This window comes from Rhinatrema bivittatum, chromosome 1 (genome assembly GCF_901001135.1).
Source record: "Rhinatrema bivittatum chromosome 1, aRhiBiv1.1, whole genome shotgun sequence".
Classification (NCBI taxonomy): domain Eukaryota; kingdom Metazoa; phylum Chordata; class Amphibia; order Gymnophiona; family Rhinatrematidae; genus Rhinatrema; species Rhinatrema bivittatum.
The window spans coordinates 360,625,319-360,643,387 of record NC_042615.1 but is presented as its reverse complement, the minus strand read 5'-3'; the positions used below and the strand labels follow the sequence as shown (position 1 = coordinate 360,643,387).

Sequence of the window (18,069 nt, the reverse complement as noted above, 5' to 3'; positions counted from 1 at the left end):
CTAGCAGACCTCTATAGGATAAACTACGAGGGGACTCTGGGGAAAAATCTCTGCTGATCCCCAAACTTGGGACCGAACAGATCTGTCCTGGACGGGCAGAATAGCAACTGTTAAAATGAATATTCTCCCCAGATTAGGATATCTACTTCAGACCTTACCAATTGAAATACCAGCGGCTGCCCTTCGGAGCTGGCGGAGGAAGCTTTTCCAGTTTATCTGAAGAAGACGACCTCCCCGAGTCAGTCGTCCAGTATTATTCCTATCAAAGGAGAGAGGGGGACTGTGCCTGCCTTGTCTTCGTTGATACTACATAGCTTCCCAGTTACGTCCCATTTTAGATTGGCATACCAGTGATGCGAGCAAACGCTGGGTACAATTGGAAACGGACCTTATGCAGGGAATATCACCAGCATCTCAGGTATGGCTGCCTAGCAAAGATAGAACAGTGATGGGCAATAGTATCCCCTCGGTAGGTCTTACCTTGAAAATCTGGGATCAATGGAAAGCCAAACTGGTGGGTGATTGGAGTTCTGAGAAAATGTTTCCTATTTTCTTTAAATTTAGATTTTAAGCCCGGAGAATCTAGAAGCAGGGCAGTGAGATGGGAGGGAAATGGCTGTTCTAGACTAGAGCACATATGGAACAGGGGAAAGGTACGTGAATTTCCAGAGCTGATGCAGATTCATGATCTACCCCCCTCTGATTATTTCTTTTATTGTCAGCTGCGGCACTGTGTCTCTCAGAAGGCTATTAAAGATGATCTGAGTAGGGGGAAAAACACTGTTTGAAGGGTTTTGTGATCAAGCGGGGAAACTTAAAAGGTTCATTGCACAGATCTAAAAATTTTTAAATGCAGATTTACAACATACTCCTTCATATATCACCCAATGGGAAAGGGACTTTCGAGTGACTCTGACCCCTACACAGTGGACAAGACGTTTCCTCTCTATCAGGCATTGCTCAGTTTCGGCATCCTTAATAGAACATAGCTATAAAATGCTTTACCATTGGTATATTACACCAGCCAAGCTACATCGGTTTTATTCAGGGGTATCAGACTGCTGTTGGAGAGAGTGTGGTGAAGTGGGGCATTATCTTCATATGTGGTGGGGGTGCCCCAAAATTACTTGATACTGGGATGATATAATCCAACTGATATTTATTTATTTAACAGCTTTTAATATACCGGCATTCGTGCGGACACATCGCGCCGGTTTACAATAAACTTGAGAAAGGAGGAAAATTACAAAACACAGGGAGCGGGTGAGAAAAGGGGCGGGAGTGGGGGGGATAGAAAGAGGAGGACGGGATAGCAGCTAAGAAAGTAGAGAAGAGTAACTGTAATTGAGGTGGAGGTATTTACAGGAGGAGGTATTTACAGCAGGGGGGGCTGTAAAGAGGGATATATATATGGTATTGATATATGGTATTGTGGGGGAACGTATTGGTAGAGACCAGGTGTTTTTCCTACTGAATATCTCATCGGAAACTGTAACATCTTCACATGCAGATCTCATAAACCAAATAATATTGACTGCAGTGAGCGACAACCAAATGGTTAAATTTGTTACTCGATGGCAACCACTGTTAACATGGCAAGTGCAGCTAAGGGGAGATTCACAAGCTGTGTGAATCAACCAGGCAACTCAGCAGGGGGGGAGGGGGCAGAGGGGAGGGATAGGGAATATGTGAGAAATAATGACAAAACACTTTCGAGATACGGAACTATGAGGTTTATTGTTAAACAATGTTGATTTATGTGGATCTACTGGAGTTATTACTGCTGTACTTCTTGCTCTGAAAGTTTTATAATGTATTGAACCATAACAAGCAGGGGAACTGCTTCTTGTTTGGATACTGTTACCCCAAAATTATAAATTAAATTAAAAAAATAAAATAAAATGTATATAAGGGTACAATTTAAAATTTCTCCTCTGCACGTTACTGGGGAAAAACACACACACATCCGTTCAATAATATCCTAGTTACAATAATCTGCCAGCTAAAGCCAGGAAGAAGAAAAGGGACTTTCACTACCAAGCATTAAATTGCCCCGAGCAAACCCCGTCATCTCCTTAATAAAAGGACTCGCCCCTCCCCCTCACAAACTGGGCCTCACCGACAGGAGCTGTCAGGCGTCTATAAGGGAAAACAAGTGTCCTGTAAGGAAGAATAGCTGCTAAAGAGGCACTTCAACCAACTCAAAATAAAATCAGCTAGGATGAAATGCTACTTCAAAAAGTTAATTTAAAAAAGTTTTTAAGTGACCAGAACTAAGGAAGTGAAAACTCTCAATCAGAAGCCAAACACTCACCAGGAAGGAGTAGAATGGAAGGGTAGACTATATGCTAAGCACGTCCCGCCCCAGACAGACACAAGAATGGGAAAAATCCTTTAAACGTCAGACCCTAAAAAGCCACACCTGGATACATCCAGTAGAGGTCAAGGGCAGAGAGATCGACAGACTGACAGGCCTCTTTACAGGGTGCCAAAACACAGACAAATCTATAGCATGCTCCCCACCTAGTCCCGAGATGTAGAAAATATCCTGAAATTCTACAAACAGGCCAAAGATAAAACACACACATTTTTTTGTGAAACTCCCATTTTTTTTTTTCTTCCAGGGCCTTTATATTCTTGGGGAATCCACATATGCAGATTTTCACTGGCCTGTTTATGTATATTTGTCTGGATCCATCCAATCTACATCATTAATCAAGAAAAAGCATAACATCAAAATACATGCTGCTCAAATATAGCGCCAGCCTCCCTTCCCCACTAATAATAATAATCACAACAACAACAACAAGCTGCCTAATGCAAACACACACAAAATGTAATAAGGTCGAGCTGGGGACAACAAGGGTTGATAGCCAAGAGATGAATGCTACTTTTCAGGTGGACAGAATATATACACACACTAAAGTGACTCTTGATCCTGATTGACATGCAGATATATTCATAAGAATCACCAAAAAAGAGACTCTGATAAGAACATAAGGTCCATCAAGTCCAGTATCCTGTTTCCAACAGTGACCAATCCAGGTCACAAGTACCTGGCAAAAAACCAAAAGGTCCATAGATTCCAAGCTGCTTATCCCAGGGATAAGCAGTGGATTTCCCCAGGTCCACCTTAATAATGCTTTACGGATTTTTCTTCTAGGAACTCGTCTAAACCTTTTTTTTAAAACAAGCTACACTAGGATTTAACCACATCCTCCTGCAATAAATTCCAGAGTTTACTTATGCATTGAGTAAAAAAAATATTTTCTCCTATGTATCTTAAAAGTATAACCTATAACTTAATTGAATGTCCCCTTATCTTTGTGCTTATTGAAAGAGCAAAAAAATGATTTGCATTTACCGGTTCCACTCCACTCATGATTTTATAGATCTCTATCATATCTCCCCTCAGCCATATCTTCTCCAAGCTGAACAGCTCTAACTTCTTTAGTCTTTCCTCATAGGGTTATTGTTTCATTCCCTTTATCATTCTGCTCACCCTTCTCTGTATCTTTTCTAATTCTATTATATCATCTATGAGATGTGGTAACTAGAACTGCACACAATACTGAAGGTGCAGTCGCACCATGAAGCGATACAGAGGCATTAGGATATTCTCAGTTTTATTCTCCTTTCCTAATAATCCCTAGCATTCTACAAGCCGTAAAGCCCGTTAAAACGGGCTACATCCCTCTGTCTCTCACCTCCCCCTCATTCTCTCTCCCCTCACTCTTCACCACCCCCCTCCCCCACCCACTCCTCTCCACCCTCCCTCTCCTCTCACTCAGTCCCCCCTCTCCCTCACTCCCTCCCACTCAGTCCCCCCTCTCCCTCCCTCCCACTCACTCAGTCCCCCTCTCCCTCCCTCCCACTCACTCAGTCCCCCTCTCCCTCCCTTCACCCACCTCCATTTCCTCCCGGCGCCGTAAGCGCGACTTCCCGCAACCCTCACCCGGCTCCATTAACTCCTCCCGCTCCTGCCGGCAGATCTCGGGGGGGGGGTCACTCCCGCGCGCGCGGCAGTGACCCCCCGAGATCTGCCGGCAGATCTCGGTGGGGGGGGCGCGGGAGTGACACCCCCCCCCCGAGATCTGCCGGCAGATCTGGGGAGGAGAAGCAGCGGCACCGCGCGCGGCGCCGCTGCTTCTCCTCCCGCTCCTGCGGCCCCACCGCCATTTTTTTTTTCTGATCGACATCCTTGCCCGCACATGCGCAGTAGAGCTGCGCTCTACTGCGCATTTGCGGGCCGTCGGTCACAGGCCATTTATAAGGTAGATTTTCTTTCTTGGCCACAACCGCATACTGAGCAGAAGATTTCAACATATTATCCACAATGATGCCTAGATCCTTCTCCTGGATGGTGACTTTCAATGCACAATGTGTAGTTGTAATTTGGGTTGCTCTTCCCTACAGGCATCACTTGCACTGGTCCCCATTAAATGTCATCTGCCATTTGGATGCTCAGGCTCCCAGTCTTGCAAGATCCTCTTGCAATTTTTCACAATTCTCCTGTGATTTAACAACTTTGAAAATTTTTGTATCATGCGCAAATTTGATCACCTCATTCGCAGTTCCAATCTCTAGATCAATTCATGAATATGTTAAAAAGCAGCAGTCCTCTAGTACAGACCCCCTGGGAACTCCACTATTCACCTTTCTCCACTGGGAAAATTTATCATTTAGCCCTATTCTCTGTTTTCTATCTTTTAACCAGTCCTCAATCCACAACACAACGTTTTCAATGCATAATTTAAAAAAATAAATACATTTCTAATGGCACCATTGTGATGAAGCTGTGAATTAATCCAACTGTAATTGCTTTCCACAAGCAGCATTTAATTTCTAGGCCCTGTACCAAAGTAGAAGCACAACACTTTTTACTCAGATTCAGTGAATCATCTGCAAGCATGAAGGATAAATCCTTTTAGCACAACTAGAAAAAGCATGGGAGGTGCAGAAATCTCCCAAGCACAGAAGTTCTCTCTCCTGCTGCCCTTTAGCATCTCTCTATCCCTACAAGACATCAAATTATGCAATTTTTCTGTTTAAGAGCACAAGCCCTGGGGGAAACTGCCCTCAGTCTGCTTAACTTGCCCAACCTGCACCTAATTTGGGAGAGGGATTTTTAAATGCTGAAACACAAGTATTTTCCTTAAAACACTTTAAAACACCCATCCCACACCTCTCTACAAAAGAAAAGAAAAGGCATGTATGTGCAAGGGGAGGGTGGCATAAGAAGAGCTCAGAGGCTGATGAAATAAATTTGGCAGAGCGCATAGTATAATCCCACTACCTGTCCGTGCATTTTTGTGCACAAATTTTACCACTGATGAAGTGACAAGTTTTGCACATTAAAAAAAATGGATGCATAGAACTCTGTATTCCTTAGTGTCCTCGTTTGAAAATTATAACGCTAAATTAATTGGTCGGCTGGGCAGACTAGATGGGCCAGACAGAGAGAGATATGCTGGATTACCTTGTGTTTTCTTAGCCCTGGAAATTTAATTTTTAGTCTGAGGTGGTGTAAAATTTCGAGAGCTGATGTCAGTCTACCTGCAGAAACTGGAGTTCTGCTGCCAGGGCATTCAGTAGGGATTGCATGCACTGAAAACATTTTTGTGCACATTAAGCACATTTTCTGTGCATAAATCCAAAGTTCAAGTCCCGATATTCAAGTTAAGAGCACAAAAGTTGTGCTCTTAATAGGTTACTCGGTATTTACATGCAGAATGCTTTTTTGTGCTCACAAATCATATTTTGTGCACATAAATCATGTTTTTCTGTAATTTACACCTTTTCTTTGTGCACATTTTCTGGTTTGTGTGCATTATTTTAACTCCAGGTGCATTAACATACCATTAGCTTAATATACTGGGAGTTATAAAAAGCACTCAGCTTATTACATTGGCCCCTCAACTGTTTTTATGCTCTCTCTTACTAAGTTCCTATGCTGTTGGTATTACCCAGCCCTAAAGGAAAACAACTTAGGGAAATCACACTTCTTTCAGTTTGTAAACATTTCGCAGATAAGAGATGGCGCAAGAACTTCAATTCTTTTTTAATCCCTTATTGGGCAATCTCTGTGTCTTCATTTTTCATTTAAAAACAAAAGGATAGACAATGTCATTTAAAAGCAAGAGACAGGCTTCTAAACGATGCTGCCCATCCAAGGGGTCATGGGATGAGGGTGAAAGAGGGTACACTCACGAGTAATCTTAGGAAATATTTCTTTACAGAGGGTCAGATGCAATACAGTGCACTCAGAGCGCACTGTTTAACCCGCTATCGGACGTGGGTTAAATAGGCGCTAATCCACCCCCCCTAATGCAGTAGGGGGATTAGCGCCTATTTAAAGCGCGTCCAACAAAGAGTGAATGAGTTAGCGCTCAAAACATGCAAATGCATGTGAATGAGGCTATTACTCATTCACTCCAAATGTAAAAAAATAAATGTGCGTTTCAGACACACATTTACCACTCAGATATTAACGCCTGCCTGGAGCAGGCGTTAATAGCTGAGCGCACTGAAAAAAGTTAAAAAAAAAAAGAAAAAAACTCTGCCAGCCGCTTTGAAGACGGACGCCTATATGCTCGGCGTCGCTTTTCATAACCGGCTGATTGCAGTTACGAAAACCGATGCAGAGTTTATCGGCATCAGTGCTCATAACCGGCAGACCGCCGGTAACCACGGGGTCGTGGTTGCTAGCGCGACCCCCTAATTTGTTTATTGCATGGCACCCCCTTGCAGGTGCCATGCATGCGCTAAGAAAGCGGGTGCTGAAAATTCAGTGCCCGCTTTCTGCAAATTTTATTGCATTGGCCCCAGAGTGGGGTGGTGGATGCATGGAATTGCCTCACAGTGGAGGCAAAAACGGTATTTGAATTCAAGAAAGCATAGGAAAAATGCAGGGGGATCTTTGAGGAAGGATGGGAATAATAAGGACTAGATAAATGAGCTGGATGGGCAAATTAGATGGGCCATATGGTCTTTTTCTGCCACCATGTTGCTATCATTTTCTTTTTAAATGAAAATTTGAAGGAGAACCAGAGATTGCTCAGTAAGGCACTTTTTTTTTTTTTAGTTCTTGCACCATCTCCCATCAGTAGTGTTTACAAACTGAAGGCCTCATTCACTAAACATTTTTCCCCAGACACAGAATGGGAGAAAAGACTTCGCGAATCAGGCTCCGAAAGAGTGTGATTTGCCTAGATTGTTTTCCTATAGGGATGGGGAGCACCACAGCATAGGAAGTTTGTGAGAGAGTAAAAACAGCTCAGGGATCAACATAATAAGTTGAGGGTTAAAACTGTGTGCTAGAATTAATAACATCTGGTCAGAATTTGATCCAGGGTGCCTTACAAAAAGGACCAAACAGCAGCAGTGTCAGAAAGAGTAGACGATTGTAAATAAACTTTTTCTGAGAAAAGCCATAATCAACAGTTATTTATCGTAGTCAACAAGTTCCTCCAACGACATTTTAACTTGTACTTTCCTCAATGCACACTTTTTTCTTCTTAACACAAGCAAAAAAAAAAATTAATATTTTCTACTCAAATCCATGATGTAAATGTTCAGTCCCTGATCAATAATACATGAAACATCAGGGTTCGATATGCACCCCTCAAAAAGATCTACAAGTGCTGAAGAAACAACGCCAGGGGTGCGTGAAGGAGAGCAATCCCGATGAGGAGAACTAAAACCTACACTGTCTAAAATTAGATAAACATCAACCAGCAAAGCAGCAGCTCCAAAAAATGTCACCTTCGGAAGGCTAGGGGGGAGTTCTAAAGTACCTGGCCTCCTACACTCTTCAAGAGTAAAAAAAAAAAGTATTTAGATATATAATATTTTTTTTCTAGCTGCTCCCCAGCACGAAGGCCCGGGCTGGTGTCCCGAGCGCGAGGCCTTCAACGGGAGAACCTCCCGGGCTCGCGGCTGCCCCACAGCGAGCGAGAGGCCTCGTGCCCCAGCGTTAAATATATTGCACACATAACACACACGCACGCACAGTCTCGATGTACTTGTATTACACACAGACCCTGTCACTCTCCACGCCAGTTAACATCAAAACGCACCGCGCACTCGTGCCCTGGCACACGCGTATTATGACGCGCACACGTCTAGGCGCTGGGCCCGGGAGCGCGCGTGCATTATTATTCCCCGGACCCCTCCGCCAGACCGTCGCGCGCGCGCGGCACAAAGAACGAGACGCCCGGGGAAGGGGAAAGAGGAGACCCAGACAGACAGACAGACACCGCCGAAAAAATAAAGACGACTTCGCTCGGACAGTGATCCTGTACGGACAAGAAAGGGTGGAGGGGGCGGCAGGCGCCCACTTACCTGCATCCAGCGCGGTGGCGGGGTGCTGCTCCTCGTGCTGCTGCTGCTGGTGGTGGTGGCGACGGGGCAACGGTGTGGGAGGAGGAGGAGGTGGCGGAGGAGGAGGCGGCGGGGCTGGGCGCAGTACAGACATGCAGGCAGCCCGCGGGCGGGAGGGAATCAGAAGGACGAGGGGACCCCCAACGGGAGGCTCCGCTGTTCGGACGCGGGGCGGCGGCCTCCTCTCCGCGTTCTCTCGGCGCGGGTGGTGGCCGCAGTGGCTCCCAGGGGACTCGCAGCCCGGGCGCGATAAAGCGGCGGCTCGGGGATGTAAATATTGCAGGTCCCCAGCGGCTGCGCGCGCAATGTGAGAGGAGGGATGTCGGCGGGGGCTGCTGCCGCCTCCTGCGCTTCTCATTGGCGGGGCACACTGCTCATGTGCAGTTGGGTTGGAGGGCGGGGCGTCAAGCTTTGCAAAACAGCTCCTCGCTACCTTCCCGGCCGTCGCTGACCTACTCTCACTGCCTGCCCACTGCCACTTTGCAGCTGGGAATTTTCAGTCTTATTTACATTTACATGTAACAGCAGGTGAAGCTCCAGCGTACAAATTCCAGTTTCTCCAGCAATACGCGGCAGAACTGGATGAGGGGTGCGGGGATCAGAGCAGCGCCAATTACCCTGCCACTGGGGTTTTCACTTGCTGCTTTTATGCTCCGTATGCCCCAGATGTTGACATCAAATCCCACGTTCCCGCCACCAACCCCATGCACTATGCTAACTTCTGTCGCCCCCACCACCACCGCCTTCACCTTTGCCACATCTACACCTCGCTGAGGGCCGTTTTCTTACGTTTGAAGTAATGATCTTTATTCACAGTTGTTTAAGAGTGTCATTGCACTCTGTCTTACGATCTGCTGCAGAACAAGCAGATGTCAATATCTTGCTTTACCCACACTCTGCAATAGTGCTTATGTATAGCACTGGAGCTGTACGCCTTAAAATAATGGGGTGGGGTGGAGTGGGGGGGGGCAACATTTGTAAAGAAATATATATTACCTTGTGCAAAATATTACCATTTCAATCAGGAAAATTCGTTAAAGTATTTTAAATACTATTGAAACGTATCCTTTTTGAAATCCTGTGTTTATGCTGTTTTAACAAGGTATTGGTAGCAAGCTTTCAGTAGGTCGTTCAGTGTACAAATGAAGTGCAGTTACACTCAGCAAAATGACTTAGCAGAGCAAATCAAGGGTTAGGCTGAGAGATCAGAAAGAAGTCCATTGTGTTAAACCTTCTTAAGCAATTTTTCTGAGCTCCCTAGTGGCAGTTTAGAGAACGGCACATATAAACAGCTGTGGTTCCTAGTATAAATATCTTCTCTTCATGGGCCATCTGGATGCACCTGTGATCTAAAGATCCTTATACCTATTGATTTTTTTTGTCCTTCAGGTATTCCTCCACTCTGCTCTTAAACATATTCATGCACTAACCAGGACAACCCTTTCTGAAAGATTATTCTACCATGGAATTCCTTCCTGTAGAGATGATGAAACTTGCAGCTATTTAGTCTCAGAAAGTCTCCTCTTGTGTCCTTTGTTCTGAAGATAAATTACTCCCCTTGCACATCTCCATCTCTTTTATGAGCAAAGGACTACTTTAGGGCAATAGTTCACATACACCTATGTAGGCATAATGCAGGATACTGAATTTTTCTTCAGTAATAATAAATTCTGGGAGATGGAGAGAGCATGAGATGTTTCATGACAAATTCACTACAAAACGCAGTAAAAAATCACCTAACTATATTGTACAGTAGTACTTTTCAATCAGTGTGCCATGGGAAAGTTGTTCCTGTGCCAGAGTGCTGGCAGCCTCAGCATGATTCTCCTCTCTGGGCTAATACCAGAGTCTATTGCACAGTGCCTCAAATCTCTTGAATGCTGCTTCAGCCCCTCCTTTCGGTATCCACCTTATCCAGCACTAAGGAAGACCAGAGAGAAGGGGCAGGAACAGCAGGGAATGACAAGATCCTCTGCTCCAGCTCCCCCTTCCTGTCGACTCCCCAACCCCATTTACTGCCCAGATTATAGGCCTCTGCTGTGGAGAGTCACTGCCCCAGGAACTGTGCTTCAGGGACTTGGGGGGCAGATGACAGCAGTCACACAGAGATGCAGCTAGGTGAGAATAACTTGTGGGAAAGGAAAGGGAGGTGAATGCTGAAGGGAGGTGAGGGGCAAAGGGGTGAATGCTTGGGGAGGGAGAGCAATGCAAAAGATGAAGCTGAGGCAGACAAAGAGGTACATTGATGAGACCTCCAGGGACATAGTAGTCAAGTCCCAAATCCAGTCTGGCAGCCCCAGTGCTGCCTTGGATCAGAAAGGTCTCCTGGTTGGAGACTATCACCCTGGTGTAGCAGGAAGTGATCCTGTAGCAAGGACCTGCTCTCCAGGTGATGTATTGTCCTCTCTCACTGAGGACAAGTCTCCCAGGGCTACTGCCCAGGAGGGAAGGGTTAGGCCGGCCATCATAGTTGGTGATTCAATTATTAGAAATGTAGATAGCAGGGTGGCTGAAGGACGTGAGGACCGCCTGGTAACTTGCCTGCCTGGTGCGAAGGTGGCAGACCTCATCAGCGTGCCCTGCTCTGCGGACCGCTATCATCACTACTGAGGAACCTCTCCAGTGTAACCTGCTTTGCAGACCATTACCATCTCTAATAAGGACCTCATTGGTGTACCCTGCTCTGCGGACCACTACCGACTCAGCTGAGGACCTTCTTCGGTGTACCCCGCTCCGCAGGCCACTACCATCTCTACTGAAGACATCATCAGTGTACCTCGCTCTGTGGATCATTTATACTCTACGGAGGTATCCACTAGGGGATATTCTCCTATCCACAGACCCTGTGTCTCTGGGTCTGTAAGACCTTTCTGGCACCCGCCACTCCGCGGTGGTCCACTGGTGGTCCTGGGAGCGATCTCCTGTTATCGGGCCGTCGGCTGCCACTCATAAAGATGGCGCCGATGGCCCTTTGCCCTTACCATGTGTCAGGGTATCCATGCCATTGGCCAGCCCCTGTCACATGGTAGGAGCACTGGCTGGCCTGCGCCATCTTTAAATATGGCCTCCGCCATCGTAAAGAGAACGGGAGATCGCTCCCAGGAGCACCAGGTAATTTTAAAATGTTTTGGGGGGATCGGGAGGGTGGGGGAAGCTAAGGGGTCACTTTTAAAGGGTTGGGTGGATGTTTTTTTTTTATCGGGCCATCGGCGCCATTTTTGAATGGCAGCCAAAATGGCGCCGATGGTCCGAGAGCGGGAGATCGGTCCCCGCACCCCCACTGGACCACCAGGTACTCGTAAAAAGTTTTGGGGGGTTCGGAAGGGTGGGGGAAGGTAAGGGATTAGTTTTATAGGGTTGGGGTGGGTTTAGGGGTTGTTTTGGTGTGCCGGTTTTCCCACCCTCCCCCCAAATAACTCCCGTTAGTGGACACTAACGGGAGTAACGATTTTTCACGATAAATCGGGAAAATTTCTATTGTATCGCGCACTCTAACGATTTTTGACAATTTAAAAAATATCGGACGATTTTTTAAATCGTCAAAAAACGATTCACATCCCTATAAATCAATATTAAAGCGTCGAGCACTTAATATTAATTTATTCACTCCTTCACTTATTGCCCATTGGTCCTTTTCACTGACATCTGTCAGTGAAAGGACCAATCCCCTTTCAGGACAGCCTTCTGAAAGGTGATTGGTCCTTTCACTGACATGTGACAGTAAAGGAACAATCAGCATTTGGTCCCTTCACTGTCACATGTCAGTGAAAGGACCAATCACCTTTCAGGACAGCCTTCTGAAAGGTGATTGTGTTGGGAATCCCGGCCGTGGACCATCGCAGCTAGGTCCCCCTACCTTGATCGGCAGACACCGGCTTCTGCCTTCCTCCACAGCACCTCCGGGTAAGCCGCTCCGGGCCTCTGCTATGGCGTTCTCCCCACGAGGGAGACGCCGCTGACTGCATCATGGGCTCCTCCCCCTTAGGCGCGTGCACACGGCCTAGCTGGGGTTTTAAAGGGGCTGCGGTGGGAAACCTCGGCCTGGCCCCAAAGCTGACATCATTGGCTGGAGCTATTTAAGCCCACTTCCTGCATCCCTTCCTTGCCTTGGCAATAGGACACCTTGTGAGAGTAGCTAGTTACCTGTTCCTGCGTTCCAGTCTCCGTTCCTATGTTCCAGCTTGTTCCTGCCTCCATTCTAATGTTCCTACTTGCTCCAGTGCCTGTTCCTGAGTTCCTGTGTTCCTGCTCCCGTGGTTCTGCCTTCGGTTGTCTCATCGTTTCTGACCGGCTTGGTATCCTGATTCTTCTGTCTTCTGCCTGTCCTGACCTTTGGCGTGTTCTCTGCTCCTGCTTGTCTTCTGCCTGCCCCAACTTCTGGCCTGGTTTACCGTGTTGCACCGCTGCTGCCCACCTCGACTCCTGAACCATCTCCGTTCTTCTGGATCTCTGCCAGCCTCAACTTGGACCACCAACTGGACTTCCTCTGCCAGGAGACCTCCACCTGAGTCCTGCCGGCCCCAGCACCCAAGGGCTCAACCTGCGAGGAACGAGGGCTGGTAAAGGTGAAGCTCTGACAGATCTCCTGGTCCTGCACCGCCTCCTGACTACGAGAGCCACTAGAGGGCCTTCCCGCAGTGGATCCACTAGCTTTCAAGCCGGCTCAAGGGTCCACAGTTCCAACAGATTGGTCCTTTCACTAACATGTGACAGCAAAGGGACCAATTGGCAATAAGTGAAGGAGTGAATCAATTAATATTAAGTGCCTGACACTTTAATATTGATTTATTAACTCCTTCTGGTGCCCCTAGTCAGGTTTGGAGAATGGACGCTGAATTTATCAGCATTCATTTTCCTAACCCCTGCATGTGCGCTGGTTAGGAAAACAGAACGTTGATAAATTCAGCGGCCGTTTTCTTAACTGGAGGACAGCCACCGACAGCGGACCTCTCTCCCGCTCGCGCTGTCAAGGAGGCGCTAGGGGCGCGTAATCGCCCCTAGTGCCTCCTAGCAGCATGAGTCTTAATTTAAAAATTGCATCGCAGCCTCAGGAGAGGTGCCTGGGGGCGCATTATGAAAGCGGGAGCTGAACACACAGCGCCCGCTTTCAGCGCAATGTTTGTGCATCGGCCCCTATGTGATTAATATCTACATGGTGTTATTATTTGTCATAGTTGTGAGTGGATCCTTGGGCTGGTGGCAAATGACCACGCCCCCGGGGGAAGATCCCGAGAGGGGCCACCGGTCAGGCTCAGAGTTGGGAGACAGTCATACACTAGATCTTTTATTAAACTGTAAGTGAACCACCAGAGGTGGCAGTAGTGAGCTGGAAGAGCCCTGCTGGGCTGTAGTCCCTCAGGCACTGGAACAGCGATCCCAGGATGGCTGAGCTGTAGAGAAACTGAATATAGTGAGTAGGCAGAGTATGCAGCGATGGTAACGCTCACACAATTGTCTCTTGAAGCAGCCCACAGGCTGGAATGAAGTAGGCCCTCAAGGAGCGAGAACCTGGTTCCAGGGAAAGCTCTGAGAGAGAGATGGTAACTCTCTGGTGTTGTAGGCAGCGGTGACTTCCTGGCAGAAGTTATATTCGGTAGCAGGTCCGGGAACGTGGGCCCTCTAGGAGCGAGTACCAGTTCCAGACTGCGACCTGAAAGGTAAGAGAGAGAGTGAGGCCCCCGAGGAGTGGGTACTCCTGGTAAAGTCCGAGGAGGCAGAGTAGCAAGGTATGCAGAGAGCGAATCCCATCCGCAGCGATACCTGGAGGAATCCCCCTTGCTAACTCGAATAGCTAGCAAAAACGAAGACCTTAAGTATCCGGTGAGGATGACGTCATCTCAGGGGGGCGCCCCTGAGGTTCGCGCCACAGCTGATACTTGAGGGGGCTGCGCCGCGCGCGCACCCTTAGGCATCAGGAGAACATGGCGGAAGGCAGCGTCTAGCCAGTCCGGGGACACCGGAGGAGAACGGCAAGATGACGCCACGGCAGCCAAACTTCCATCAACCAAAGAGGGAGTCGCAAAAGAGGTAAGGTGGGCGGAGTGGAGACGTCGGGCAGAGATAGTCGCAACACATGGACCAAGACAGCCAACTCCTCCCCAGCACTATCTAAAATCCTATCTGTGTGATGCGTGAGATCCGCCACCTTCGGATCAGGCTTACAAGTTACCAAGTTATCCTCATGTCCACCAGCCACCCAGCTATCAACCTTTCTTTTTTTTTTTTAAATTTTTTATTTATGCCAGATATTTTACAAAACAAACAGCAATAACAGTTTGCTAAATATACAGGTGCAAGCAAATTCACAAACCTAAATAGTAATCATTGTTTAAGGAATCAATCCCTGTTATAAAGTAATTAAAGAGCCAAGATAACATACATTATGAGCAATTTAAAGGAAAAATTTTAACTAAGAAATTTGTGGTACAACACTTTCATTACCAATGCTAGGAATCTGTATAGGTAATTTGGCATCAAGAAATTTCCTTAACTCATTAGGGTCCAAAAACACATACCTTTGCTGTTGATGTTTCACAACGCATTTACATGGATAATAAATTGTACTCTGAGCACCTACAGTTCTTAACTCTTGATTCATCTGAAGGAAATTCCTTCTGCGAATTTGGGTGGTCCTTGTTATGTCTGGGAAGGTCCATACCTTCTGACCCAAGAAGAGTTTATCTCTATTCTTTAAAGACAATTTCAATATCTTATCTCTTTCTGAATTTTTTGTAAACTTTACACATAGAGTTCCCCTAAATTCTACCTGTTCTGACATAGTTTGTTCTAAGAAGGCAGTTAGATTATTAATTCCACCTTGTGATGTTATATTTTGCTGAGCTGCTTCCTGCATTTCGTTATTCCTTTTTCCCAATGAAATAAAGAAAATTTTTTCAATAGAAGGTAACTCAGTTATATCAAGCATTAAATTTTCTAACATCAATTTTTTATACTGTTCAAATGGTGATATAAGTTTAACATTAGGAAAATTTAGGACTCTTAAGTTGTTATATCTGATTGTATTTTCAATCATTTCAATTTTCTTATTATTTATCAATTCCCCTTGAATCAGCCCTGATTGGACCTTTTCTATTTGCTCACATCGATTTTCAATCCTAACAATTTTCTCTTCATGTTTACACATTTCTGGCTCAACTTTCATTACCCGATTCTGTATATCTACTACTATATTATTCAACGATGAAATCATAGCCTTTACATCAGTTAAAGTAGACCATACATTTTCTAGGGTTACAGGTTGTGATTGAGGCACTTTTGAGTTAACAGATAAATTCACAGTTCCTGGAGAACACAGTGTAATCCTCTCGCCAGAGGCCTCTGTTCTCCCCTCATGCCCCGATGGTGTAGACATCAGGGGAAATTCAATCATTCCATTAGAATTTTCCCTGATTTTAGGCCTTGCCCCTAAATTCTCTAGATTCCCTCCAATAGTGACGGCTTCCTCAAACATCTTAGGTAGATTCCGCACGTCCAAAACTGGAGATTGAGCAGGGTTCGGTGGCTTCGGAGCATCGGGTTCTCCGGGGCTTAAAGAGGTGTTAAAGTCCAGCGGGAATTGTGATTGCTCTACACTCAATCCCATATCTGGAAGCCCTCCCGGAGTTAATATACCACTTCGTGTGAAAATGGAACCGATAGTAGGTTGAGGCAAACTAGGAGTGGTTGGGGTCGGGGGTTCCCCTCTCACTTTCCCCTTCCTTTTTGAATGCGGCATCTAAGCAAAGGAAATATGTCAACGGTCCTTTTCACACAAACAAAGACTGTTACCTTGATATCAACCTTTCTAATAATAGAATCACCAACTATAATGGCCGTCTTAACCCTTCCTTCCTGGGCACATTACCCTGGTGCGAGAGGATACTACATTACCTTGACGGGAGGTCCTAGCTACAGAATTGCTTCCTTACCATGGTGATGCTCTCCTTCGAGGTGACCTTTCTCTTCCAAGGCAGCACAGGGGCTACCATAATGGAGGTGGGACTGCTCTACGCAGGGCCGGCGCATCCATTAGGTGAACTTCAGCGGTCTTCTAGGGTGCCGAGCTGTAGGGGGTGCTGAAGAGCAGCCACGTGGTGCCGCAAGCGGGGCCTCTCCCGCTCGCTGCCCGACGTCTCCACTCCGCCCACCTTACCTCTTTTGCGACTGGGTGCCCAGAAATAGAGACTGTGTGCTTCTCAGGGCCGTGAGAAGCACACAGTGTCGCGCTCCCCCCTACCTGTTTTGGCGCCAACTGTTTCTATTTCTCTCATAACACTACAATTACTCTATTTATAACTACTGACTTACCCACTTTATTATCTCTTACTTTGATTAAATTCCTTCTGTATCAAATCAGTAGTAAATTTATAGTAAGGAGTTCTGAGGCGCACATTCTGGTTCTCTTCTGCTGCAAGGAGTCCGGGGTCTCTGGAAGATGGAGCTATGGAGACCGAAGCCTGATAACTAGTGGAGCCCTCTCCTTAGAGCTGCTGGGATAAGAAATGTAAATAAGTCTTCTGATCCTCTTCAGTTCCAAAACAAATATGTTCTTAGGGCCTTATTCAATAAAGAATTTTCTATAGGAATAGAATGTGAATAATTCCTTTTTATGCTTTCCAACAAATGGAATGTTGAAAAGAATTATATAAAAGGGACTCTTGGCCATGTGGCACAATAAATCTTCAAAAAAAAAAGATGGAAATTCACCAAATTTGGTATGCAGGGAAAAAATGGAAATATCTTTGCATACATGCACATGGACTGGAAGGGAATGGATCCAGTCTGTTCCTGAGTTCCAGCCCAGCCTGCACTCCATTCCTGAATTCCAGCCTAGTCTGCACAGCCTGCCTTGCTCCAGCCTCACCGGACCACCCAAGTCTAGCACTAGTCTCGTTATGCCATCCTGAGACACTCCAGAAGTGGTGTCCACCACCCTGCTCCAGCACCGAATCCGCAACAGTCACCCTCTTCTCCATCAAGTTATAGAAACTTCCTAGGACCCCAGAAGGCCCAGAGTACCCCAAATGACGAAGATGCCACTACCTAAACCACCACCTGAGAACAACACCTCAGTAACACCTGAGGATCCCCAAAGACACAGAAGTCCCCAGAGGACCTAGAGGACCTCAGAAAGCCCAGAGGACCCCAGAGGATGAGAACGCTACTACCTAATGCCACCACCTGAGAACTGCACCTCAGTAACACCTGCGTCAAGTGCCTATCATAAGCATCGGATAACCGACCTACAGTGCTCTGCTATTTGCTCCAAATAACACAATCAGACATGGATTTTTTTTTTTTTATTCTTTATTTGTCAAATTTTCAAATTACAAAAAAGTAATATTTTGCAATTACAGAAATCAAAATGGAAGTCAGGATAATAAGACATTCTTGAAATTAACTTGAACAAATTATAAATCAAAACTTTCCATTAAAAGTCCATAAATCAATATAGTTAAATTCAATCAGATCCGAAATATATTTATTTATTTATTTATTTATTTATTTTTAGTTTTTATAAACCGACGTTCCTGTATAAAATACATATCACACCGGTGTACAGTGAAGTAAAAAACTGTCGCCACGTGGGCGGCTTACATTATAACAAATAACAATTAACATTTAAATAACATTATAAATATTATAAATACATTTAACATTTTTAACAGATAACATAAAGATTAGAGG

At 46.0% G+C, this 18,069-nt stretch overlaps 1 protein-coding gene across 3 annotated transcripts in view; it reads right to left on the bottom strand.

Moving 5' to 3' along the window:
* CNOT6L (CCR4-NOT transcription complex subunit 6 like) overlaps positions 1 to 8,702 on the bottom strand; it is a 219,184-nt gene extending 210,482 nt beyond the window's left edge. For 2 of the 3 annotated variants that reach the window (XM_029600451.1, XM_029600443.1), the window contains exon 1: positions 8,344 to 8,440. The gene's annotated coding sequence lies outside the window, so the exon portion shown is untranslated. Of the gene's footprint in view, positions 1 to 8,343 lie in introns of all 3 variants that reach the window. The other variant, XM_029600462.1, reaches the window with a different exon arrangement.
* Positions 8,703 to 18,069: the final 9,367 nt, after the last annotated feature.